The sequence below is a fragment of the Pelobates fuscus genome, chromosome 8 (genome assembly GCF_036172605.1).
Source record: "Pelobates fuscus isolate aPelFus1 chromosome 8, aPelFus1.pri, whole genome shotgun sequence".
NCBI classification, from domain to species: domain Eukaryota; kingdom Metazoa; phylum Chordata; class Amphibia; order Anura; family Pelobatidae; genus Pelobates; species Pelobates fuscus.
The window spans coordinates 159,061,225-159,087,424 of NC_086324.1; the positions used below are offsets into that span (position 1 = coordinate 159,061,225).

The window sequence follows — 26,200 nt, forward strand, 5'->3', positions numbered from 1 at the left end:
ATTTTCTTTTGTATTTCATATATGATGCGCATGGTTTGAAAATCCCACAAGAAATATCGAGGTTCCAATATAGATCCTGTTTGAGCCTATCTACAATATCCTACAACAAGAGACTATATTGCTTTAAGCAAATACATTTTGAGCCAGCAGACGGCCTCTTGTTCAACGATTCACCATTCAACAAGAACTATCTTTTGTGAATTTAAAATGATTTATTATTCATTTATTAAGTATCAAAAAATGTATAATCTATAAGTATTATAAGTATATAGTTGTTTTGGCGCAACCTGCCTCTCTCCTCGATCACCTCTGTTAGTGCTTTATTAACATCTAACTACCGCTACCCACTTACCTATCTCTGTAACTGTCACTCAATCTCTTCTAATCTGTCTCTATGTTCTTTCTCTCTTTTATGCTGTCTCTATCTAACACTCAATCCCCTTCTCTCTCTTTTCTGTCTCTTGGTCTCCCTTTCTCTCTGTGTCTCCAAATGACCTTTTATCGGTACCTGACTCTCAGTCAGTATTCGTCTCTGAGTCTTAGTTTATCTATTTATCGTTTTGTTTGTGTCTGATTACAAATCCTTCTCTTATCTATATCTGTGACTCTAATGGAAGTGATAAACCCAAGGAACCTGGATTTGAGGTGTCTACGGTCAAACAACTGTAGGCCTTGCCATTTAAGATGGCTCCAACTGCAACACTGGAATACATCTCAGACAGTGAGTATTCAACAGGAGACTTTACCAAGCAGAGATTAACTAAAAATCATGAGACAGGAAAATGTGCCTCTTTTGTAAGGACAAAATAAAAATCCTGTTCTAAAACATTAAAGTGATGCTCCAAGTGAAGTAAGGGCCCTTCGAGCAGAAGTTGGAGGCCTGATAAATGTCCTGATTGCTGAGTTCCATGGTTATCCCTGATGTGGTGTCTCTAACCAGTAGTAGATCTATTGATAATTTGATATTCTAAATTTTCCAAGATCCGCTCTATCAGACTCTCTGGAACCAAATGATCCAATACCGTTAAGGTCTGTACACTGGCCGGCAGTATTGTTTGACGTCTCCATCTTCCCCTAAGAAAGGGCAATCATAGCAATTAGCCTCCAGCCTAGCTCAAACACAGCCTGCCAATGAGTGGCAATCTCTGTGGCCAGGCCTCCTATGCCATCAGGACTTATGAAACCCCCGGAATCTGCCCTTAAGAGATGCATTCCTGTGACCTTGAAGACTCCAGCTCGGGGTAGAGGAGGACTGTGAGCTCTGATTTCCTATCTTGCATATCTCTGGCTTGCCCAGATGAGGTTATATGACCATCCTGAACTGAATACTGATTGAGTCATTAACTGGGATGTTTGCTATAACCTTCTATGTAGTAATGAGAAAAGGAGGGTTGCACTCAATAACAAGGTTTAACACAGGGTGCACTGAGCATCGGTCAGCAAATCCCAAACAATCTGTATTAATGAAAAAAATCTCAGGCACTCACTGTGATCACTTCCAGGCAGTTTATTGCAACGTTTCGACCTGAAACCAGATTTTTTTATTGCTATAACCTTCTAGTCTTTTAATGCACTCAATTTACTGTTTCAAGATGTAGATGACTTGTATCAATGCATATAGCCGTACTTCAGCACACTAATTAATTAAAAAAACAAATTAATAAAAACTGCCCACAACAAAAGTGTACCAAACCATGTTTCTCAATAGTGATAATGTTATTATAGCGAGCAGCATAAATAAATTAGCATGCAGATCAGTATTTAATTGTTAATCAAGTATGCAGAACAGAGAATACGATTTATTACAAAATAAACACAAAGACGGAGCTTTTAGTTATTGAAATACGCAATCATATCTAAATCTCACTAGACATGTTATGCGTTTTGTGTAAGATGTACTTCATAATGAGTCATCGCATCTTAGAATTTTTAAAGGAACGTTCCAAACGTTGCAGGGGTTATGGTGTCAGGAATGACCTTGCGTCTCCCCCACTGTAAGTGGTCAAACTGTTTGACATTGACTTTTTACCCTGGGTACACAAGGTACCACTCTCACCTCCTCTCAGACGCCAGCGACCTGAAAGCTCCTGCTATATAGCAGATACAGAGCTTCTATCTAGAGAGGTGGACGTGGTGACTGCTGGGAGCGATGCTAAGCAGATCCCAGGTAAGAAGTCAAACTGTTCTAAGTCAACTGGACTACTTGCGTTCAGAGAGGCAACGTGAGCTCTGTTTGCGCCTGGACTGAACTGGGTTGTCATGTCAATTGCTACATTATTAACATACGTTAAAAGAAATCAGCTTCACATGATAAAGTTCAAAATGTCTTTGTCATTGAACACACAACCTTAAAGGGGCCTCTCTATGCACTATAACTATTTCTTTTCACTGAAGTGTTTATAGTCCCTGGTGTCCCCTGGCGCTGTCCCTCTATCCATTGTTAAACCATTTTCAAGCAGTCTAACACAGAAGGACGGTCCCTGGCTTCCCATAGCTCTGCCACCACTGGAGGTGTGGTTAAGACAAAGATTACATACTTCCTTGTAGCCATAACAATTCATACCAGCAATAAGGGACGGCGCTACCACTAGACTCTGTGTGAGTCATTGTCCCTTCCCCCAAGTTAGACATTTTATGGCCCCCCCCCCAAAAAAAAAATGTAAACTGGCAGATCAAAAGGTGCAAAAAAACTGAGCCCCGTGTCTCTTCTAAATTTTGTAGAATAATTATTTAAAGTTGCTGGATCTCTATTTAAATGACAAACACATTAAAAAAAATCTACTTTAGCACTATATTATTTTAACAAGCTGGTCCCTGCCGTATGTATTGATTTTGAGAGGTGGGCATTCATTATTAACATGGCGTTGTGGAAACCCGAGCACCCGAGCACACATGCTGCATATCCTCCTACTTCACCGTGAAGGTCACTGGTTAATTCTTGGCCTCTCAAGCATAAAACTGGCTAACGTTCAGAATTATTGATATTTCCTCTTGATAAACCCATTTTATTTTTCTGCTGTCATGTCCTGGTTAATGTAACCTCTACTTTTGCTTTTTAAAATGTGTGCTCTCCCTGCTCTAATATGTGTGAGCGTTGGTATTAATCTGTGCGTGCGAAAAATACACACAAGTGTGCCCCAGTGTTGGATGCTATTGGTTGCCATGGAGACTGACAATCATTAAGGATGCAGTGTTAACTCGCACCCCTCTTCAAGAAAAGCAGGAGCCTCGTTTTACAATGTTGCTTCTTTTTTGTAGGCAAAGAATGTTACCGGTCTCCTTTGAAGTGTTCGATTTGTGCACTGTCAAAGAGAATGCCCTGCGCTTTTTGTTCGGGGAGACAACAACAGACAATCCTCGTTGTACCTCAACAGTGCAAGGGCACAAGTTTATCCTTGTTATCTTTCTAACTCTTAGATGTAAACCCCAGCTATCCAGGGAGAACATAAAGTTGAAAAAAAAAAAATCTAACAGTTTCCATAGTTACACAGACAAACATAATTTACAGAGACATCAAAAATTTGGCAAAGATCGTACATTTGTTGGCTAACAAATGCTCCAGAGAGCAAGTTTTTAATGCTGATAGGGCATGCAAAAACAGTGCCACTTAGTCTCCAAGAAGTCCAGTTAACCAGTACAGATACCATGTTTACCATTTTGGCTGTTTTCCTTAATATGGTAACAATATGTTTGCACCTCTATGCAGAAAAACACCCTGAGGGCATCTGTTGTTGTTTTTTTGGGCGGGGGGGGGGGGGGAGGGAGGTGATCATTGATATGTACTAAGCTGTTGCTTTTGAAAAACTAATCAGTAAAATGAAATGTGTTTGAAAATAAAAAAAAAGTTGCAATAATGAACGTTCCATCAAAGTTTCTTACTTGGGCTTTAACCATCAAAATGAAAATAGCAAATATAAATAGTGAATCAAAACATGAGCATTAAACATTTCTCCGTTATGCAATCTACTAGGAATTTGCTATTTGATCGGTATATGTTTACTTGAAAAAGGAGAAATTATTTGTTAAAAATTGTTTTGCACTTTTTAAAAACATATTCTCTCTCTCTGTGAGTTCAGTGGCAGAGATAGACTTTGCCATTTAATATATTGTGGCCTTTCCCTCTCTTAATGATGAATGAGCTTATTGCTATGCAGAAATATTTGGGTAAATAGGCAAGTCCTGGGATGACGGGTGGCGTTAGAATATAACGCACCCTTCCCTTGCTGTCCTCTCCCACCATTATTCACCATATGTAAATACAGCGACTATAGGTGTCCAGGCATCCTTGGATCCTAGCGGCCAGATAAGGAAGGGGGTGAGAGGCAGAAAAGTTCCACTTTTGCCCTTGACAACTGAAGTGCTGGAAAATAGCAATTGATTATTAAAGAATAGATGGGTTTATATTTTCCTTTTCTTATGTCTAAGCATGATCGATCCATATTTCCAAGGTGTCCCTATATTAGAGGGTAAGTCCCTATTTTGGACTCAGATACCTTTTTCCTTTTTTAAGTCTCAGATTTTGGTACTTTGGCAGTTTGATCCTATTTTGTTGTATTTTCAGTTACATAAAATGTCATTGATAGGTCATTAAGTCACCTGATATCATCTGAAGTATCCCCACCCCTTGTTCACAACTCCAGCCACACTCCCTAAAAATGAAAGTGCTCCAGGTGTGCTCGTGCGTGCAAAGGTACCTGCACAGAAATGCTGCACAAATGTATGAGGTCTCAGGCATTCCTTCTATCGTGCTATGGTACCAGGAATCATAAAATATTAACTGCTCAGAATTAAAGAAAATGATTGCACTATAAGTAACATTTATAATACAAAAGTGTTTTTTTCACTAAAACTAGTAAGCCTGATTAGAAATAAAAGCCCAACCTCAACCCTAACTCCCCATTCAACTACCGCCCTATCTCGCTACTACCGTTTTCATCCAAGATCTTTGAGAGCGTTATGTTTGCTCGATTGACCAATTTACTTTAATCCAACTCTCTGCTTGATCCGCTTCAGTTTGGATTCAGTGCTCATCACTCTGTTGAAATAGACCTGACCAAAGTATCCAATGATTTAAATAATGCTAAATCTAGGAGTCGCTGCTTTCTCCTAATTCTCTTTTAGCTTTCTGCTGCCTTCGACACTGTTGATCATCAACAATTGAAGATTATGCTAGCTTTAGTGTACTAATAATCTTAATTTTAATAATGACAGGAGGCGAGTATTTTGCATATCTCTCTTTACTAACTCCATACAGCAGTAAAGAAACACATAGAAAAAAGAACCAATCACAGGAGAGCAGGATGTACACAAGGCAATGTGACCTTATCATTTCGTCTTTCATAAAGCGACATCAAGCAGAAGTAAATATATAGCAAACAATAAAACTAAAAACAACTCCAAGTTCCCATGTGCGAAGGAGCAAACTTCCAAAGAATTCTATTCGAACAACGAAAAAAAGTTCAGGGTTGAGACAAATCCGAAGGATAAAATCTCCAATAGTTTCACATGAACTGCCAATTATCTTCAAAGACGAATCATACTGAAAAGAGAATGTGTGACAGGTTTAGACATAGTCACGAACATGTAACTCCAATTAAAGTACCACCTAACATCCCATTGGAGAATATAGTAACTATAATTTGATAACTGAGTAATTGTAATGAGAACTCTAATGAGGATTCCATATTAATGGAAGTACGAACATATCATATAAGCACCAATGTGAGAGGCAAACCTACCTTAGCACATGATATCTGCAAAGCAAATGAATAGAAAGGGTGGGCAGCGAAGCAGGGGGGTAACAATGGATCTACGATACAATAATAACAGAAACAAACATAGCGTAAATTCGTAGATCCATTATTACCCATATCTATTGAGGACCCGGAGGAGTCCTTATCTGCTATACATTTAGTCCAAGGGTAATTTTTTTGTTGTCAACTATTACCCACTAAGAGTGTGTCCTATCAACTAGGAGGTGTATCTGTACTTTCTATATTTGGCTAGCGAAGCAGGGGGGGAAAATACTCGCCTCCTGTCATTATTAAAATTAAGATTATTAGTACACTAAAGCTAGCATAATCTTCAATTTTACCACATGACAGGAGGCTTCGTATTTTGCATTTTTAACGCTGAGAAAAGAGTATAGAACTAAATAAGAGTCCTATGGTGTGCCGAGAGACCCAGTATTCGGCGTTGTGGGGAGGTCTTCCCCGTTGAGCGCCCACGTATACACCATCTAACAGGAAATTATACAAGACCAAGTCTGACCGTTTGTCAGCAGGATGTTTAGTCCTATAGAGTGAAAGGAGAACGACCTCCACAACTCATAAGCTGGAGATGTATGACATTGGGTAGTTGGTATCCTAGAGGATCCTAGTCCCTTGGGCATCCTCAGGTAGTGATACGGGCTGCAGTTCCGTCTCCATCCTCACATAAGGGATCAAGGTGCAGGACCGAACCAGACGTCCAGATGTAGGGGTAGGGTTGTCGCATCCCTGGGTTCCCAGATTCCCAAGAGGTCCCCGGCAGCCTGCGATCATCTGCTGACCTGCCAAGAAACCCCCAAAGCGGGTCCAGGTCCCCAGGTAGCCGACCCTCCTGGGATAGAAGATGTGAGTACCCTACGGCTCTGTGAGGAATTGTTTGCCATTAATGTAGCAGGAGAAGATCCTCGCCTGCTCGAGAATTACTGTAGACCTTGTAAGCATAAGAAGCATAAGTCCTCCGGGGAGGTCAGGTCGGACTGAGCGCGATCACCATCGTGCCTCGACTTATACTGTGATGAGTGGTAATATCCAAATCAGTCGACCCCTATGAGATGTGTCTCCCCCGGGAGACGGGTTCATCTTCTGTGAAGAAGACGGGGATCGAAGGAGCCTACATGTTGTCTGATAAACGTGAGTTGGTCCATCCCGGTGCATGTGAAACCTGACCGCCTAATCTGTGGTTACCTGCAGTAGGGTGCAGCCGATCTAGTACTTTATCAATCCATGTATTGTGAAGTATAGGACCAAGAAGTCTAGGTATAGAGAGCAGCAACGCTAACTGACAGCCCAGGTATATGTTACTCTCGAGCGCCGAAATCGTGGTGGGCGAGAGTAGCAAAACGGCCGCCCATAATCTCGCGAGACGCAAGGTTATAGATGGCCACCAAGGGTAAAGGAGGGGGAACATGGTCCCTGGAGTCTCGGTAGACGCGGGATCAAAGATGGCCACCGCGTCATGCTCTGTCGACCAACAGACTGCCCTGCACCAAGGTAGTGGATGTTGGAAAGTATCCAGCACATTACCGGGTGCACGGTATGGGGCAGCCTGAGAGAGCGAGGGCACTGAGGGTTGTAGGAGGAAGGGGTCGAACGGATAGGCCGGAAGAAGGGGTTAATGCCCGGGAGCCAGTGGGAGCCGACGGGAACCGCGGGAGGGAAGGGGTTAAGCCCCAGCCAGACCCAGAATCCCCATGACACCCTGGGGGGAAGGAGAAAAGCGGGAAAAGAGGGTGCCCAGATGCTCCAGGCATAGAAGGCCAGGAAAATTGCCAGAAAAGTCATGATACATATGGTATAAAGTACATCTACCATAACTACACATAAAACCTATCAAGTCAATAATACAATTTACAACTAACACCTATTAAATCCATGTTATAAAATACATATGACATCTATTAAATACATATAAAGTACATATAATACTTATCAAAACAAAGGATGAAATGCCTATAAAACTGATAAATTACAAGTGATATTAATCACAACTAAAGGTTATGAAATAAGTATAACATTAAATCTACATATCTATGAAATAACATAGAAAAAACACAACTGCACATAGTACAGAAGCACAGCAAGAACATACAGCAAAGTATATAAAATATATAATACAGAAACAACCTCAAAGAGGCAATAGAGACATAAAGTAATGGAGGAGAGTAATACTCTGACCTGTCTGCTTGATGGAGCAGTAAAGAAAGAGGAAATGATAAGGTCACATTGCCTTGTGTACATCCTGCTCTCCTGTGATTGGTTATTTTTTCTAAGTGTTTCTTTACTGCTGTATGGAGTTAGTAAAGAGAAATATGCAAAATACGAAGCCTCCTGAGTCCTGTCATGTGGTAAAATGTCTTCTCGTCCTCCGTAATCTCAGTCTGCTCCTACTTCTCCTAGCATTCTTTCAATAATTCTTTCTCTAGCTATTTCTCTTCTCCGCAACCCCTCACTGTTGGTGTTCCCCAAGGTTCTGTCCTTGGTCCCCTATTGTTTTCAATCTATACTGTACTTGGTAAACTCATCAGCTCCTTTGGCTTCCACTATCACTTCTACATAGATGGCACGCAAATCTATCTATCCTCTCCTGATCTCTCACCGTCCCTCTTTTTTACATTTTTTTAAAGATTATTGAGGATATCAATATGTAACATCAAATATGTAATTCGACAAAGTATACAAAAAGTAACAAGAAATAGCATAATGGTTGATGGTATATTACAAGCAAGGAATCAAAAACAACATTAGAAATAGTTGCAATAAATCTTCCCAGGCAATACCCAGTATGACATAGTGTCTTAGGACCAAAAGACCAGAAACGACTCTGCTAAGTGCTACCCTCTTGTCCACTTTTGATGGCATAGTAGAGGTTTTGGGGAGGGGAGATTTTATGCATAGTGAGTCATTGCATAACCTCCTATTTGCACAAAGCAGGAGGTCACTGTGAAGAGGTTATAGGAATCCGTCTGGTATAACTTGTGGACCAGGAGGCCGTTCAAGGTCTCGCACTGCCAGGAGATAGAAGGAGCCTGATTGGCATTAGCGTGTCTAGGAAAGTCCTTATTGTGTCCCCTGCCCTGTATGATAGTAAATGTTCCAAATGGTAATATTGCGAACAAGGTTGGCGTAACCAATGTGGTGGGGATCTTGAGTGGGATTAGAGAATAGTGGTTGGATGGAAAAGTGTTATTTAACTCATTCAGTGGTTTGTGGTTTGTCTGAGGCATTTCAGCCATGGTTCCCAGACTTTGCCATAGAGTACATATCTGTGGGTAAGTGAGTGGTGGAGTTCTTCCATTACCCTTAGCTATTCTGCTCTTTGATTCCATTCTCTCAAAGATGGGGCCAATGTATTTTTCCATTAAGTAGGGATGAGCAAATTAGCTGCTGAAAGAAGGTGGTTTGTGAGAGTGCGTTTTGGCTTAGGGATGGGAAAAGGATACAGGAAGAACAACAGGGATCACCATCCCTTTTTGTGTCTCGGACTGCCTCTTTGCTCTTATTGTCTTTCTTCCCTCAAGAGTTGCTACTCCTGTGCCTGTCTCCCTCCAAAGAATGGCACTAACATCAGCTCTACCTCACAGGCTCGATGCGTAGGTGTTCTCTTTAACTCCAACCTCTTCTTCACCCCTCATGTCCATTTCATTGCCAAATCCTGCTGCTTCCATCTCAAAAACACAGTACACATCAGGACATATTTAACATCTTAACTACTGCAATACACTTCTCATTGGTCTTATGCATTCCCAGCTTGGCCCGTTAAAGTCAATAATGGTAGTGGTGGCAAGGCTTATCTTCCTGTCTGCACGCACTTACAAACCCTTTCCCTCTGTCAGTCCTTACACCAGTTTCCCGTAAGATATAGAGTTCCATTTAAAATTCTGATACTTTCTTAGAAATCTTGATATAAGCAATGCAAATAGGATAGGGGAAAATCTGCTAAACACAAGCAAAATAAAGAAACATAGCGTATAACTGTGTGGGGACTGGTATTAATGTGTAATCACAATTGGACACTCACAAATTGTTGGAGTTAAAACAGCCTTGAAAGGTATCTCTTTCTTCAATATCCAATGTGTTGTCCCTCCTCACATATTCATCAATGAATGGATGTATATATCTCAGAAGAAAAAATATATACAGAAATTGTAGTGCACTTCCAGAGTTTAAGTAAAAAAAGTTTTAATAACTTACATTCAGGTAAAAAATAAACAGCATGTCACCATAAGACGTCCTACGCGTTTCGTCCTTGGACTGGACTTCCTCAGGGACTTGGTGAGATAAGGTGCAATCACAAATATTAACAGCAATAAAAATATCCCTCCCGCAGTCCTTTTATACATCCCCATTTAGTGTTCAAAGTCTTTCAGCTGGTGTTCACTTTTCGTTTTTCGCGGTCTTGGGCCGAATGACGTCATCGCGTACGCCACGTGCGTTCCACCATGTGTTCCACAGACCCGGAAGTGGGTCGCGATCGTTGGTCTGTTTCCATTACATAGACTCAGAGCATGTGTAGACGGGTGCACCAAACGGAGAGGGGGAGGGAAAAGTAATTAAAACGGTTCTCTGGATGGCACTTACAATTATAAAGCAAAATCAGAAATGTATATTTACGATATAACGTGTTGGTAAAGGCATATGTATACATCCCTTTTTGTGAGAGAAAAAAATAAAAGTTGCTAAAAGTTGCTTCCCTTACATATTTTATGTTTTTTATGCTTTTCACATCATTTATACAGCATATGTAAGAAGAGGATAATAATATCATTTATAAAAAACATAGGAAGAGGATAGTGATATCACTTATAGAAAACATATAAGGAAAGAATAGCGATATGATTTAACATCTTATGATTCTGATACCATAAACAATGTATATATACTGATATCGGTATGATGGTGAAACCCATTTATGTTGCACCTTTGTTTCTTTCTGTTTAAAGGTAAATACAATAAGTTATATGTCTTTTGGGTGACAATCCAAATATCATAAGAGAAAAATAATAAAAATAATGCAAAAAATGGAATAAGAAAATTGGGTAAAATTTGGAATAACAATGGGAAAAAATAAATAAAAATAAAAATAAAAATAAAAATAAAAATAAAAATAAAATAAAAAATAAAAAATAAAATAAAATAAAAATAAAAATAAAAATAAAAATAAAAAAATATAAAAAAATATAAAAATAAAAATAAAGATAAAAATAAAAATAAAAAATAAAAAATAATAAATAAAACATAAAAATAAAAATAAAAATAAAAAAATGAAAATAAAAATAAAAATAGAAAATAATCATAAAGAATTAAAATTTAAAAAAAATCTTGATATAATGCTGCAAATACCTACCACCCTCACTAATACACAACTATGTCCCCTTGACACCCCTAAACCTGTATCTATCCCCTGTTTGTACCTCTGATGCTCACCTTCAAGACTTCTGTAGGGCTGCACCGTTCCTCCGAACGCCCTTCCTTGCTCTGTCAGACTCTCACCCAGTCTCCATTCCTTCAAAAAAATCTTCAAAAACTCACTTCATTATGAAAACATAACAATTAAACAGTTAATTAATAGCTGTCCCTCTCCACATCCTCTCCACACTTTGGTAACCCACCTTGTGTCCCCTCCTGCAACTGTGTCATCCAAAAAACTAAGCCTTGATTGTAAACTGTTCTAGCAACCTACTTCTCTGGTACATTAAATATATATAAGCTCGTTTGAGCAGGCTCCCCAACACCCTCTGCACCCAGCTTGTTTTATAATTCTTTTCTGTTAGTCCTGCCATTCAATTTGTTGGCACTTTATAAATACTAATAATAATGGTGAATTGTAATAAATTGAAAACCAGGTTGCAAAATCTAGTCTAAACTAGCCACGCTATGCCTCTAGCTCAGTTAAAGAATGGTTCTAAATTAGCTAGGTTGTCGCAAAGTTTTACAATTCAGTTTTTACATTCGCTGCAATTCACTGTGTAGTTTATATATCTCTTTAGGGTCTGTTCACTAAACAATGTATTGAGTGGTATTGAAACCTGAAATGCAAAATAAAGTAAAATATTTAAAAAAGTAAAATGTAAAAAAAAATTATATATATAGTTGATTTAGGTAATTTCAAACAAATTACTTGCAAATGACTCTATATGCTGAAGCTGAATAAACCCTTCGGAGTGTCATTATGCTGTTGTAGTAAAAGCTGGGTGTACCTCCAAGGTCGTTGAGGTTGCTACATGGAAATCTCCATGTGAGCAATCTCCCTCCTTCTTTAGTACATATGAGATTTCTCTGACTGGAGTTTAAGCTCTATAACAGGGAAGTTAGACATCCCAGCTCTATCACTCATCCTCTGGCATTAAGCATGGCCCAATGAACATCATGCATCATTTTCTCTGCTTCAGTTCAGTCTCCGCTGCTGTGTGCAGAACCATGCTCGTCCCTTCCTCTACCTTTCTGCACTGCAAGCACAATTATCTGGGTAGATGGAAGCACTGATCTTTACTGACATGCCCCTCGGATCAGCCAATGCATCCAATGAGTTCTTGGAATGGGTACTGAAGATGCAAAGGAAACTTGTTCCGTGACATATGTAATTTATACTGGCACGGGGAGCCTGCTAGCTGGAAGCGGAGACGAGCCACTCCCTTAACCTCTTCAATGACAGGTGAACAAGGCACACGTTCAGCCTTCGGAAAAAATGAGCTGGGAAGTAGTCTCTGGGGTAACGAGACGAGACTGCTAAACTCAGGTGTTAAGTGCTTGACTGTAAATAATCCTTGTGAGTACAGTAGATTCTAACCATCCATATAATATAATAGAGATAATAATAAATCAAACTTCTCAAGCCACAACCATTTTGAATATAGCATTGCCTTCCCAGTTTAGAATCCACAGCATTCCGGGTTATTTTACCTGTACCCTGCTACTCCAGGACATGTTTGGCCGGTGGTTGCAAAGAATTCTGTGTTTAACAAATGCAAGTACAGCAGGCATGCTGGCTGGCAAAATGTTCGATATGTCCTAGACAGCCAGTTCGCCATGTTGGAAGGTATGATATCATGTCATAAAGACCATATAGACCTTGAATAAGCCAAAAGTAACTGGTTATCGAGATCCACGTTGAATAACTTAAGTTAAACACCCGGCCTTGATTTACTGCTGCTCATAACTAGACGTCTTTCTATATATTTTTTGAAAATACGGATTCTGGGATCCTCACCCTGATGCATCACTCCATCAACACGTAGGTGACAATACCTCTGTAAGTTTAGAAAGCATCCCTTTCCCAGGGAGACTTTTCCCACCTCTCTAGAACAATGCAAAGTCCTGGGAGAATGTTTTATGCCTGAAGCATACACAGTTACATGGGACGAAAAGGCCAGAAGGAAATTTGTACTAAGCACCTGTCCGAAATTTCTTCTGCCTCCCCAATGCCAGAGGAGTTGTGTTTTTGCTTTGCTGCAGTAAAAAACAGCTTCAAACCAAGATGTAAGTCTATTTTTTGCTTAAATAAATACTAGCTGCTGGCTGGGATCCCTTTGCTTTTGACAGTCTTTGTGAAATGAAATACCATTTGCCTTAGTCTCTATGCTCTGTGATGCCACGTACCTTTACATGTTGTCCACACAGCATTATGGGATACTACTGATTTGCATTTTATGCCAGACTGTGCCTTGACAGCCACACGCATGCTATACAAAGAAAAATTAGAAAAATATTGAGAAAAAACAAACAAATAAAATGCACAACTTACAGTTATATTTTAAAACAATGTAAACACTCATACAAATAACAAGCCACGTGCTAATCATGCGTCTATAATATGAAACTTGTGTAACAGAGACAAGTACAATTTCCTGTCTAACAATAACATCATATGCTAGATTTTCATATGAAAGAACCCAGAAGTGTAATACAGATCAGATTGGAATCCCACTATGCAGTTGTCCAGGTGTATTTGGTTTGGTATCAGTAGCAATAGGCTACAACAAAATAATGAAATCCATATAATTTTAACAAATAAGGCTCCAACCACAATATTTCATATTTTTGAATAAGCTTTTTGAAATTATCCCAATCTGTTAGAAAAACATTTCAAATGACGTACAGGCTATTCTCGCTAGCCAAAGCATTGTGTAGTTTCGAGCCACTCCAACACTCGACATGTGTGAACGTAGTGGGAACAGTCTAGGAGGGTACCCTTTTACTTACGATAACTTGACGGAAGACTTAAGTGGTGACAACAGGCCACAGCTTTATTTAAAACAATAAACATTATCAACATAACATATTAATATAATATATCCAATAACAGTAACTTTTTATCACTGGATACTTGCCAGCCGTCTACCTTAACATGGGCGCTTGCCTCCCACCTTGTCCTTGCACCAAAACTGACCTTCCAACTGGCCTTCCAATACCATCCATGCTAACCACTGGCTTTTGCTCAGTGGGCACATCCTTTACCCATACCTTCAACCCGAGGTTAGGGGAGGGATCAGCCCTGAACCTTTTACACTGGACCGCTGGTCCAACCCTGATTGGCAAGGACCTTCATCCACCTGCGGTGACAAGAAAAGAAAATTAGCACATACAGAGAACACCAGAACAGAAACATAACAAGGGAGGGTGGACGAGAAGCTGTTCCCAAGCAGAATAATTAAGATGGCTCGGAGATAAAAGGAAATGGCTCCCCTATATATATATATGGCCACCCCCCTTTTAGCCTATAGCTCATCCCCCCACTTACAGGTTCTTCCCTTCCTTGAACTTTCTACACTACCCCCTCCCCCCCCCCCCCCCCCCCCCCCCCCACTCACACATGTCCCTGTTCCCAGCTAGCCCTTTGGTCTGCCTCCTCAAGGTCTGGCTGGGGCTCATATATATATATACATACATGTATAGCTGTCATTCTACAACCAGGTAAACAATCTTACAATCTAAGTTTATACGACAAATGCCTTTGATTATTCTACAGACCCATGATAGGCAATATGTAGTTTGTTGTGCTATAATTTTTCGGCCAGCCTCAGACACACTCCCTTGATTGTTAGGATTGTTGCTGAGCATCATGGGAAAACGTGAAAGCCCCCGTTCATTGCGCAGATCTACAGACAATTTATTTAAGCAACAAAAAAATCCTCCCTCCATTCATTCGGTAAATGTTAGAAACAGCGGAGAATTCATCGACAATAGAATGTAGTGCAAATTAACTTTACAGTCAGGCTAAAAATAATGAGCAACAAACAAGGACGGGATTTTTTTGACAGTTGAAAAAGACAAATCTAATATTTATTCATAAAATAATTCTGAGAATGCCTTCTCTTGATTACAAATACCGTTTTCACCTTTACGGTTTTTATTTTGCCGTCAAGGATAAAAAGCTATTTTTTTTTTGTTTATAACAAATCAACAATTGATTTATTTTATTATATTCAAAATGTGGCCTTTAATATATTGGGCTAATATTGAACTGCATTACATCATGCGGTCCTGCCCAATGGTTTGCAGTGCTCAGATGGACTGTGATGTTAGTTCTTTGCTTCCTTGTTATACTAAAAAAGGGTTAAGATTAGCCCACATTTTATTATTATTATTCACAATTGTAGAATGGGGATATCTGACAGCAAGTAACAGATATACGAAAATTAACAGATACAAGAGGTGTGGCAAGTCCTGCTCAAATGAGCTTACAATCTAAGTATATAAAAAGAGCAACATTATTAATTATACCCAAATAAAAAAGTTCTCACAGAAGTTGAAATACCTCTTATTACACATCACGTTGCTTTAGTTACTATCACTATATGGGTAATTAGCGTCATGTTGTACAGTATATTGATGATCACACAAATTTCCTCACTCCTTTCCCTACCATGTTACCTTCCCTTCTCCCACGTTATCTCCCCTTCTCCCATGTCAACTCCCCTTCTCCCATGTCAACTCCCCTTCTCCCATGTCAACTCCCCTTCTCCCGTGTTTCCTCCCCTTCTCCCGTGTTTCCTCCCCTTCTCCCGTGTTTCCTCCCCTTCTCCCGTGTTATCTCCCCTTCTCCCATGTTATCTCCCCTTCTCCCATGTTAGCTCCCCTTCTCCTATGTTAGCTCCCCTTCTCCCGTGTTACCTCCCCTTCTCCCGTGTTACCTCCCCTTCTCCTATGTTACCTCCCCTTCTCCCGTGTTACCTCCCCTTCTCCCATGTTATCTCCCCTTCTCCCATGTTACCTCCCCTTCTCCTATGTTACCTCCCCTTCTCCCGTGTTACCTCCCCTTCTCCCATGTTAGCTCCCCTTCTCCCGTGTTAGCTCCCCTTCTCCTATGTTAGCTCCCTTTCTCCCGTGTTACCTCCCCTTCTCCCATGTTACCTCCCCTTCTCCCGTGTTACCTCCCCTTCTCCCGTGTTATCTCCCCTTCTTCCGTGTTATCTCCCCTTCTCCCGTGTTACCTCCCCTTCTCCCGTGTTACCTCCCCTTTTCCCGTGTTACCTCCACTTTTCCCGTGTTATCTCCCCTCCTCCCGTGTTATCTCCCCTTCTCTCGTGTTAGCTCCCCTTCTCCCATGTTATCTCCTTTTTTTTTTTAATGGATAAAAGATCATGCTTTAATTCAGATTGTATCACCAGGGAAGATTAAAGCCACAAAAATCCTTAAATCCAAAAATTTCTTAAACTCCAAAAAAGGTTTAATTTTTTTCATTTACTACTTCCATGATGGTCAAAAGAAGCCGCTCCAAGTCTAGCTTTTCAGCCTGAATTCTATGCATGACATGCTTAATCTTCTTCCTCATCATCTGCACCTCCAGCACCGGCCTGGCCCTTCTTGGCATTCTTTCTCTTGACACGGCCAGGACGTCCACCTCCGTATGGTGAGCGCAGGGAGAAGTCAATGTGTTTCTGAGAGTCCAGGCGCACAATAAAGGATGGAATGTTAACCACTTGCTTGCGGACACTTTGCTACAGAAATGTCAGGGTACCTGAAGTCTCTACCTCGGAGGAGGTTAGACTTTCAAACGGCCGTCCTCTCAGGGGGGCTGATTCACCCAATCCTCACAGCTCTCATAGCCGTTCACACGCCGGCCGCAATAGCCCCGCTTCCTTTTATGACGCGGCGCTCAGGAGCCGACGTCATGACGGCAATCACATCCCGACCTGTCAATCTAGTTACGAACAACGAATCAGGGCTCGGCAAGGGTGGAGTCATCAATTAAAGAACCAAGGTATAAAAGAGGGATGTGTGTAATGGTTCATTGCCCTGTCGTGGTTCTAGCTTGTCTGGTCACTCAGTCCTCTTATTACTATTGTCTCTTTGGTTCTGACTCGGCTTGTACTTTCGTTCCTGCTTATCTCTCGTGTCCTTTGACCTCGGCTCGTCTCTCGCTTACCTGTTCTCTCGTTCCCTCGACCTTGGCTTGTCTCTGACCATTCTTTGCTTTCTCCTTACGTTAGTCTGGCCATTCTAAGGTCCGGTATACGTACCTATCTCCTGTTTGTATTCTGCGTGTTGGATCCCTGTCCCGATCCTGACATTACGACAGGGCCATGGATCCTGCAGATACAAACGCTCAGATTGTTTCTCCTGACTCGAGATTTGAAGCCATGGACCATAGAATGGACCAGATGGCTCTAGCACTGCAAGCATTGCTATCCCATCCTAGTAATCAAGCAGAGGAGATGCGTACACCACCCATCTCTCTTGTTAATACAGGCCTAGAGGTAGCCACAGTGGGAGCCTCTTCCCGTGTTACTTCCCCTTTACGGTATGGCGGTTCTCCGGATACCTGTCGAGGTTTCCTAAACCAGATAGGGATTCATTTTGAATTACAACCCCGCGCCTACCCTACAGACAGGGCGAAGGTTGGATTCATAATCTCGCTACTCATTGACAAAGCTCTTAGATGGGCTAACCCTCTGTGGGAAAATGATAATCCAGTAGTCTATAATTATAATGCATTTGTCACTACTTTTAGGAGGACTTTTGATCCTCCAGGAAGAAAGGCCAGTGCAGCTAGACTACTATTACGTCTTAGACAGCATAGCCTAACCCTTGTGGATTATGCGTTAGAGTTCAGATCCTTGGCGGCAGAGGTCAAGTGGAATGAACAAGCCTATATGGACGTATTTCTGAACGGATTATCAGATGAGATCTTAGACGAGGTTGCCACAAGAGATCTTCCTGAAAATTTGGAAGAATTAATTTCATTTATTTCTCGAATAGATGAACGCATGAGACAGAGGCAGAACACTCGAGATAGAAGTCATAGACCTTCCTTAAGACTAGCCCCCGCATTTCAGAATTCTGAATCTACAACTCTAGCTCTCCCAGAACCTATGCAAATTGGTAACACTCGTCTCTCAGAAAGTGAAAGACAATACAGGAGAAGGGAGGGTCTGTGTATGTATTGTGGAGTAGGAGGTCACTTACGCCTAAATTGCCCTAACCATCCGGGAAACGCTCGCACCTAAGTTTCTCAAGAGGACAGGCCTTGGGTGTTTCTATTTTGTCCTCTACATATGATTACAAGGATCATAGGCTTCTGTTACCTGTTTCTTTAACTTGGGAAAAGGGAGTACTTAATGCTATGGCATTAATAGATTCCGGAGCAGCTGAAAGCTTTATTGACCAAGCCTTTGTCACGAACCACTCTATCCCATCTCAGCTAAGGGATACACCCTTGGCCGTTTAGGCCATAGATGGTAGACCATTATCAGATCCTGTTATTTCTTGTGAGACTATACCAGTTAAGTTGACCATTGGTATTTTACACGAGGATGGTATATCTCTCATGCTTATCTCATCTCCTTCAGTTCCAATAGTCTTGGGGTACCCCTGGCTTAAGAAGCATAACCCTATTATTGATTGGGAACAAGGTGAGATAGTCTCCTGGGGTCAGGGTTGCCAGAAAGGTTGTTTACAGAAAATCTCACCGGTTTGCGTAGTTGACACACCTAGTAACTCTAACCAGCCCACAGATTTACGGATACCATCTCAGTACCTGGATTTAAAGGCAGTCTTTGATAAAAAGAGGGCTGATACTTTACCCCCACACAGGTCCTTTGACTGTAAGATTAGACTCCTGCCTGGTACTATGCCTCCGAGGGGTACTGTATATCCTCTATCCACTAAGGAGAACTTAGTCTTAGAGGAATACATACAGGAGAACCTAGACAAGGGATTTATTAGGAGATCCTCTTCTCCAGCCGGGGCCGGTTTCTTTTTTGTAGATAAGAAAGACGGCACTCTACGGCCTTGCATTGATTATCGGGGCTTGAATAAGATAACGATCAGAAATGCTTATCCTATTCCCTTGATTACTGAGCTATTTGATCGCCTGAAAGGCTCCAAGATTTTTACCAAGTTAGATCTGAGGGGAGCTTATAACTTGGTGAGAATTCAGCAGGGTGATGAATGGAAAACGGCTTTCAATACCCGGTGTGGCCACTATGAGTATACGGTAATGCCCTTCGGGCTTTGCAATGCTCCTGCTGTATTCCAGGACCTAATTAATGAGGTTCTTAGGGAATTTCAACATGAATGTGTTATAGTTTATTTGGATGATATACTAATACACTCTAGAGAGCCTGAGACTCACCACAAACAAGTCAGAAGGGTATTGCGTAAGCTTCTACAACATGGTTTGTACTGCAAATTGGAGAAGTGTAGCTTTGACCAATCTCAGATAAACTTTCTTGGTTACGTTATTTCTGGAGACGGGTTTAGGATGGACCCGGTTAAACTCCAATCAATCTTAGATTGGCCATTGCCCAAGGGACTCAAGGCCATTCAGAGGTTTATCGGATTCTCCAATTATTATAGGCGCTTCATTAAGGGGTACTCGTCTATTATTGCTCCTATTACCAACATGACTAGACAGGGTGCTGATACCAAGACCTGGTCTCCTGAGGCGCTTATTGCTTTCAGTACTCTCAAGGAACAGTTTGCCTCAGCACTGATATTAGTTCATCCTGACACCTCTTTGCCTTTTTTACTTGAGGTAGACGCCTCAGAGACAGGTGTAGGCGCTATCTTGTCCCAAAGGCTAGGTTTGAATAAACCGCTGCACCCATGTGTTTTTTTTCCAAGAAATTGTCTGGGCCTGAAAGCAGATATGATATTGGTGACAGGGAACTATTAGCGGTCATTATGGCTTTAAAGGAGTGGAGACATTTGTTGGAAGGGACTTTACACCCGGTTACTATTTTGACGGATCACAAGAATTTGTCATATATCGGGGAAGCCAAACGCTTGTCCGCCAGGCAGGCTCGTTGGTCTTTGTTCCTTACTCATTTCAACTATGTGCTCACTTATAGACCTGGTTCTAAGAACTCTAAGGCTGATGCATTGTCCCGCCAACATGAACCTTCTACTATGTCTGATATGGTTTTTTCTTCTATAGTTCCCAAGTGTAATATTATTGCCAACACAAGCATCAAGATTCACTCCCCGTTGCTTGCTGAGATCAAAAAATTACAGCATCTGGCTCCCAGACTTGTTCCTGGGGATCGGTACTTCGTTCCTCCTGAACTCCAACTGGAACTTATGCAGTGTTTTCATAACAGTAAATTTGCCGGACACCCTGGCATACGCAAGTCGTGTTCTCTGATTTCTAAAGATTTCTGGTGGCCTTCGTTACGTAAGGATGTAAAGGACTTCGTCGGGGCATGTGATGTCTGTATGAGAACTAAACAACCTCATACGCTTCCATGTGGGCTTTTGCACCCCCTAGAAATTCCCGAGAAACCATGGTCTTGTTTGGCTATGGACTTCATTGTCGATTTGCCTGTTTCTAAGAAACATACTGTTATCCTCACAGTGATTGACAGGTTTACTAAAATGGCTCATTTTGTACCCCTGCCTAAATTGCCCTCTTCTCCCGAATTGGCTGAGATTTTCGCGAGGGAGATTTTTCGTTTACATGGTATTACTTCTGAAATTGTTTCTGATAGAGGGTCCCAATTTGTTTCCCGGTTTTGGAGGTCCTTCTGTTCTCAATGTGGCATCAAATTGAATTTTTCTTCTGCCTATCATCCCCAGTCCAACGGAGCTGCCGAACGCACCAACCAAAAGGTTGAACAATTTTTGCGTTGTTTTGTTTCTGAACACCAGGACGATTGGGTCGGTCTGATTCCTTGGGCGGAGTTTGCGCACAACAATCTTGTTTGCGATTCTACTCGTTCTAGCCCCTTTTTCATGAATTATGGCTTCCATCCTTCCGTTCTTCCGTCGGTTTCCCCGTCCCAAGGGATACCGTCGGTTGATGTTCATGTTGCCAATCTGAGGAAGTTGTGGGATCAGACTCGACGAATTCTTCTTCATAATTCCACGGTGTCCAAACGACACGCTGACAAACGCAGACGGGTGGCTCCGGTGTTTTCCCCGGGTGATAGGGTATGGCTGAGTACCAGAAACATCCGCTTGAAGGTTCCGTCCATGAAATTTGCTCCTCGTTACATAGGTCCTTACAGGGTTCTGTCTCGTATAAACCCGGTTGCGTATCGTCTGGCTCTTCCACCTGCCCTGCGCATCCCGAACTCCTTTCATGTTTCCTTATTGAAACCTTTGGTTTGTAACAGATCTTCCTCCGCTGTGTCCTCCCCTCGTTCTGTCCAGGTTGAGGGTCAGGAGGAGTATGAGGTCAAGTCCATTCTCGATTCTCGAGTTTCTCGGGGGAGGGTGCAATATCTTGTTGACTGGAAAGGTTATGGTCCTAAGGAAAGGTCTTGGGTGGTCCGAGAAGATGTGCATGCTCCTCGTCTCCTCAGGGCTTTTCATGCTCGTTTTCCGTCTCGCCCCGGTTCCTTCCGCCCGGTGGGCGTTACTGAGAGGGGTGGTACTGTCAGGGTACCTGAAGTCTCTACCTCGGAGGAGGTTAGACTTTCAAACGGCCGTCCTCTCAGGGGGGCTGATTCACCCAATCCTCACAGCTCTCATAGCCGTTCACACGCCGGCCGCGATAGCCCCGCTTCCTCTTATGACGCGGCGCTCAGGAGCCGACGTCATGACGGCAATCACATCCCGACCTGTCAATCTAGTTACGAACAACGAATCAGGGCTCGGCAAGGGCGGAGTCATCAATTAAAGAACCAAGGTATAAAAGGGGGATGTGTGTAATGGTTCATTGCCCTGTCGTGGTTCTAGCTTGTCTGGTCACTCAGTGCTCTTATTACTATTGTCTCTTTGGTTCTGACTCGGCTTGTACTTTCGTTCCTGCTTATCTCTCGTGTCCTTTGACCTCGGCTCGTCTCTCGCTTACCTCTTCTCTCGTTCCCTCGACCATTCTTTGCTTTCTCCTTACGTTAGTCCGGCCATTCTAAGGTCCGGTATACGTACCTATCTCCTGTTTGTATTCTGCGTGTTGGATCCCTGTCCCGATCCTGACAAGAAAAACTATAAACTTGTATTTGTCAGGCAAGATGGCCAGCATTCAAGATTAATGTATACCCCTTCACAAGGTGTATGGACAAAGCCAAAGTGACCTTGCTGAATATGTCCACAAAATGGACTCAATGGATCACATGAGTATGGAGCAGGCTTAGGTCACCATGCTGTTTTCGGTCTCCATATGCCCTGCACAGTATACGAGGTTTCATGTGCGGATGTGCCTCTGTCTGATCAGCACGCGAGCATGATGAATAGATTTGGCCAATCCCAGTTTAAAAACTTGGGTCTGCAGACGACGCTCCAAGAAATCTTCAATTTTCAAGCCCAAGATGTAATCGAGCTTCATCTTGCCTTCATCAAGCACACCAATACGCACCAGTCACCTAAGCAGGGCATTACCTTCAAACAAATGCTTGGGATCCTTTTAGTCCAACGTAAGCAGCTCTCTGGCAGCTTTACGGATCTTGGCAAGAGTGAATTTCACCCTCCACACCTCACGCTTGTTACGCAGACCATATTCACCAATGAGCTTTAACTCCTAGTCCAAGCGGGATTTCTCAAATGGACGTCGAGGAGTGACGTATGTCTTTCGACAAACCCATGTTCTGGCAATGGGCATCTTGGTTTATGCCGGGCCGCCGCGCGGAAAGAGCTATCTCCCTTTTTTACATGTTATCTCCCCTTCTCCCGTGTTATCTCCCATTCTACCATGTTATCTACCCTTCTCCTATGTTCGCTCCCCTTCTCCCACGTTATCTCCCATTTTCTTGTGTGACCTCCCCTTCTCCCATGTTATCTCCCCATCTCTCATATTATCTCCCATTCTCCCATGTTAGATCCCCTTCTCCCATGTTATCTACCCTTCTCAAATCGTATCTCCCCTTTTCCCATGCTAGCGCCCCTTCTGCCATGTTAGCTCCCCTTCATGTGTGTGTGAATGAGTGTTTGCATATGAGTCTGAGTGTGCCTGTGAGTATTTGTACAAGTTACTAAGTGTATGTAAGTGTTCGCCTGTCTGTCATTATATTAAAAGGGCATTTTACAGATATCTTATTTTTAAAAATCCACTTATTAAATAAATTATTCCCACTCCAAGATGTAAGTTTAAGAAAAAAAAAGTGCATATGTATATTTCTAATGCTATAGTGTCCTAGTCACCATTTGGGTAAGCCCCTCCCCTAAGAGTTAAAAAAAGTAGCTTACTTACATTTTCTCACACGATTTCACTGTCCTACCTACTTGGCTGAGGTCATCAGTGGTGATAATCACAGCCAATCCAATGCTTTAGAGGCTAGAACGCAAACTCCACACTGTGCCAATGAGATGATCTCAATGAACCCATCTGATTCAAATAGCCAAGTAGTACCTATTAGAGTGAGTGCCACTAGTCTAGAGGCAATGGAACCCTGCAGAATGGCAATGTTTTACATCGCAGGTTTAAATCTACAAGGACATGGCACCCAGACCACTATAGTGTCCCTTTAACATTAAACAATATAAAATACTAATGACTGGGTGGGCAAATACTTTTAGAAATTTGTATAAATTTTCAGAACCTGACACTTTGATAAATCTTCGTCATTGTCCTGTTAAGACAGACATACCATAGTTATTAGAAATTTTTGAATGGGAGGTCTTTGTCCTGTTCTCCATCTTCATCCGTGTCTGCTATAGAATTTGTTTATTTACTTAGTATTTATTGCGATTTTAGAATAGTAATCAATGAAGAGCATGAATGAATACCATGGAGGGAGCAACTTGAAATGACGTGGGTAATAAGTGTTAATAATGCATAATAGGCATCCAGAGGTGAATGCGCTAATTAAACCTTAATTTAGAAAGTGACGGTAGTTGCAGAGTACAGTAGCCAAACATAGCAATTTAACTCTTTTGCTCACACTGACTTCAACAGCAACCATACAATATTGTAATTGGCTGCGATGCTTTCAGCCAATCACATTGTAGAACTTGTATTTGATCACCAGATAAGTAAGTATTGACAATAATAGTTTAGGTAAAGCCTCAGCCACAGCTTTATTAGTATCATTTTATAGTAGTAATGCCAGCTTACTTCCCCACTGCTGAACCACCCGGACACAGAGGCTACTAACCAAACTGCCTCGAGAATCCAGCCGTTACTAGCCCTAGCTCTTCCTCCTGAACTCCAACTGGAACTTATGCAGTGTTTTCATAACAGTAAATTTTCCGGACACCCTGGCATACGCAAGTCGTGTTCTCTGATTTCTAAAGATTTCTGGTGGCCTTCGTTACGTAAGGATGTAAAGGACTTCATCGGGGCATGTGATGTCCGTATGAGGACTAAACAACCTCATACGCTTCCATGTGGGCTTTTGCACCCCCTAGAAATTGCTGAGAAACCATGGTCTTGTTTGGCTATGGACTTCATTGTCGATTTGCCTGTTTCTAAGAAACATACTGTTATCCTCACAGTGATTGACAGGTTTACTAAAATGGCTCATTTTGTACCCCTGCCTAAATTGCCCTCTTCTCCCGAATTGGCTGAGATTTTCGCGAGGGAGTAATTACTTCATTAGTAATTATGTGCCTATTTAAATTGTTTGTGGTAGGGCGTGAGCTTAGCCTTGACAAAGAGTATGTGATTTGGTCAAAACGTTGCCAGCTTCATTCTGGTGGAATAAACTCTTTTACTGAGACCTCCATTATTCTTTATTTTGTGTACATATACACAGTGTGAGCGGCATTCAATTCTAACAGAGTGTTACTCAATCACTCAGTGTGCACATATTGAGTACCTTCCAGGCAGAGGCGGCTCTAGACTTTGTGAGGCGTTAGGCAAAACTTGATCATGAGGCCCACTCTGAGATCATTTATGAATAAATTGACAGTGATAACACAATTAACTGGTTAGGGTCCCTGGTGTCTAGTGGTGGGGACTCCTTCCTGTTTCCCTGGAAGGCACTGGCATATTACTCCGCACCCGCTGCCTCCTAATCCACACTGCAGGGCTGCCATCATTTATGGTCACTGCGCCGTCATCAACCCACACATGCTTCCAGATACATAGATACACACTCACACACATATTCATTCCAGACACACTCATGCAGATACATATACATACCCACATACAAATTGCCAGAAAGACATGCTCTCACACAGTGATTCTCAATGCCAGACATACGGACAAACATACAATACCCACCCAGAAATGGCCTCACAGCAATGCACAGGCAAACATACACACACCCACTGCTAGGAACACACACACTAACAGACTCACACATACACACACTAATAGACACACACTGACATTCACACATACACAAGCACTGACAGAGACACACACAAACGCAAATATAGAATTATAACATGGTTCAGTCACCCTACTCTTTGCTTATCTTTTGCCAAGCGGGTGTCTTCCCTGTAATCCAGTGGGGGTCTGGCACTGACTGCAAGCTGTGATGGGCAGTTTCTGTCTTCTCGCATGGCCTTCTCTGAGCACTGGAAGGAATAGATTGCACATCACTTCCCCCCAGTGCTGCCGTGCATGAGGAGGGGCTATACCTTTAAAGGGGTCCGTGCCATCACCGGACTCTGTAATGTCCAGTGCCTAACTAAACCTTGGAACAATAAAAGCATGACTGGTCCGCTTTCCAGATTATGAGCTGTACACTCATGATGGTCCTGATGGTGGCCCTGCTGCCCTGGAAGCCTCTGCTTAAAGGCAATGTCTCACCTGCAGCTCCATCTCCCTCTTTCCTTAAATTTCCAAATTTCTCTCTCTCCTCCCATCCCAGTTTGTGTCTCTCCTCTAGCACAATAAATTGTTAAACCACTTACCCTGGTGGTCACCTTCTTCTTCCCTCCAGCGGAGGGCAGCTCCTATGCGGAGTGATAAAGTCTTAATGAGGGGGGATGGGCTTAAAATTTTATTTCCTGCCACTTCCTCAGTAGCAAATTTTTGTATTGCTCCTTCAGGATACAACCATCCCCTAGGCTTTTAACAGGTAGTACAGGTGATCTTTGCGGACTGCCTGCAATATTAACTGCTGCTCGGCACCTATGCTGGTGCTCCCTTTCCCTCCCCT

General features: G+C 42.1%; 1 protein-coding gene and 1 pseudogene across 1 annotated transcript in view; one reads left to right on the forward strand and one right to left on the reverse strand.

Moving 5' to 3' along the window:
* The window catches only part of CACNG3 (calcium voltage-gated channel auxiliary subunit gamma 3), a 72,502-nt gene that overhangs the window by 24,840 nt on the left and 21,462 nt on the right, over positions 1 to 26,200 (forward strand). The gene's annotated exons all lie outside the window — the stretch shown is intronic.
* On the reverse strand, positions 16,413 to 22,774 carry LOC134570947 (small ribosomal subunit protein uS4-like; annotated as a pseudogene).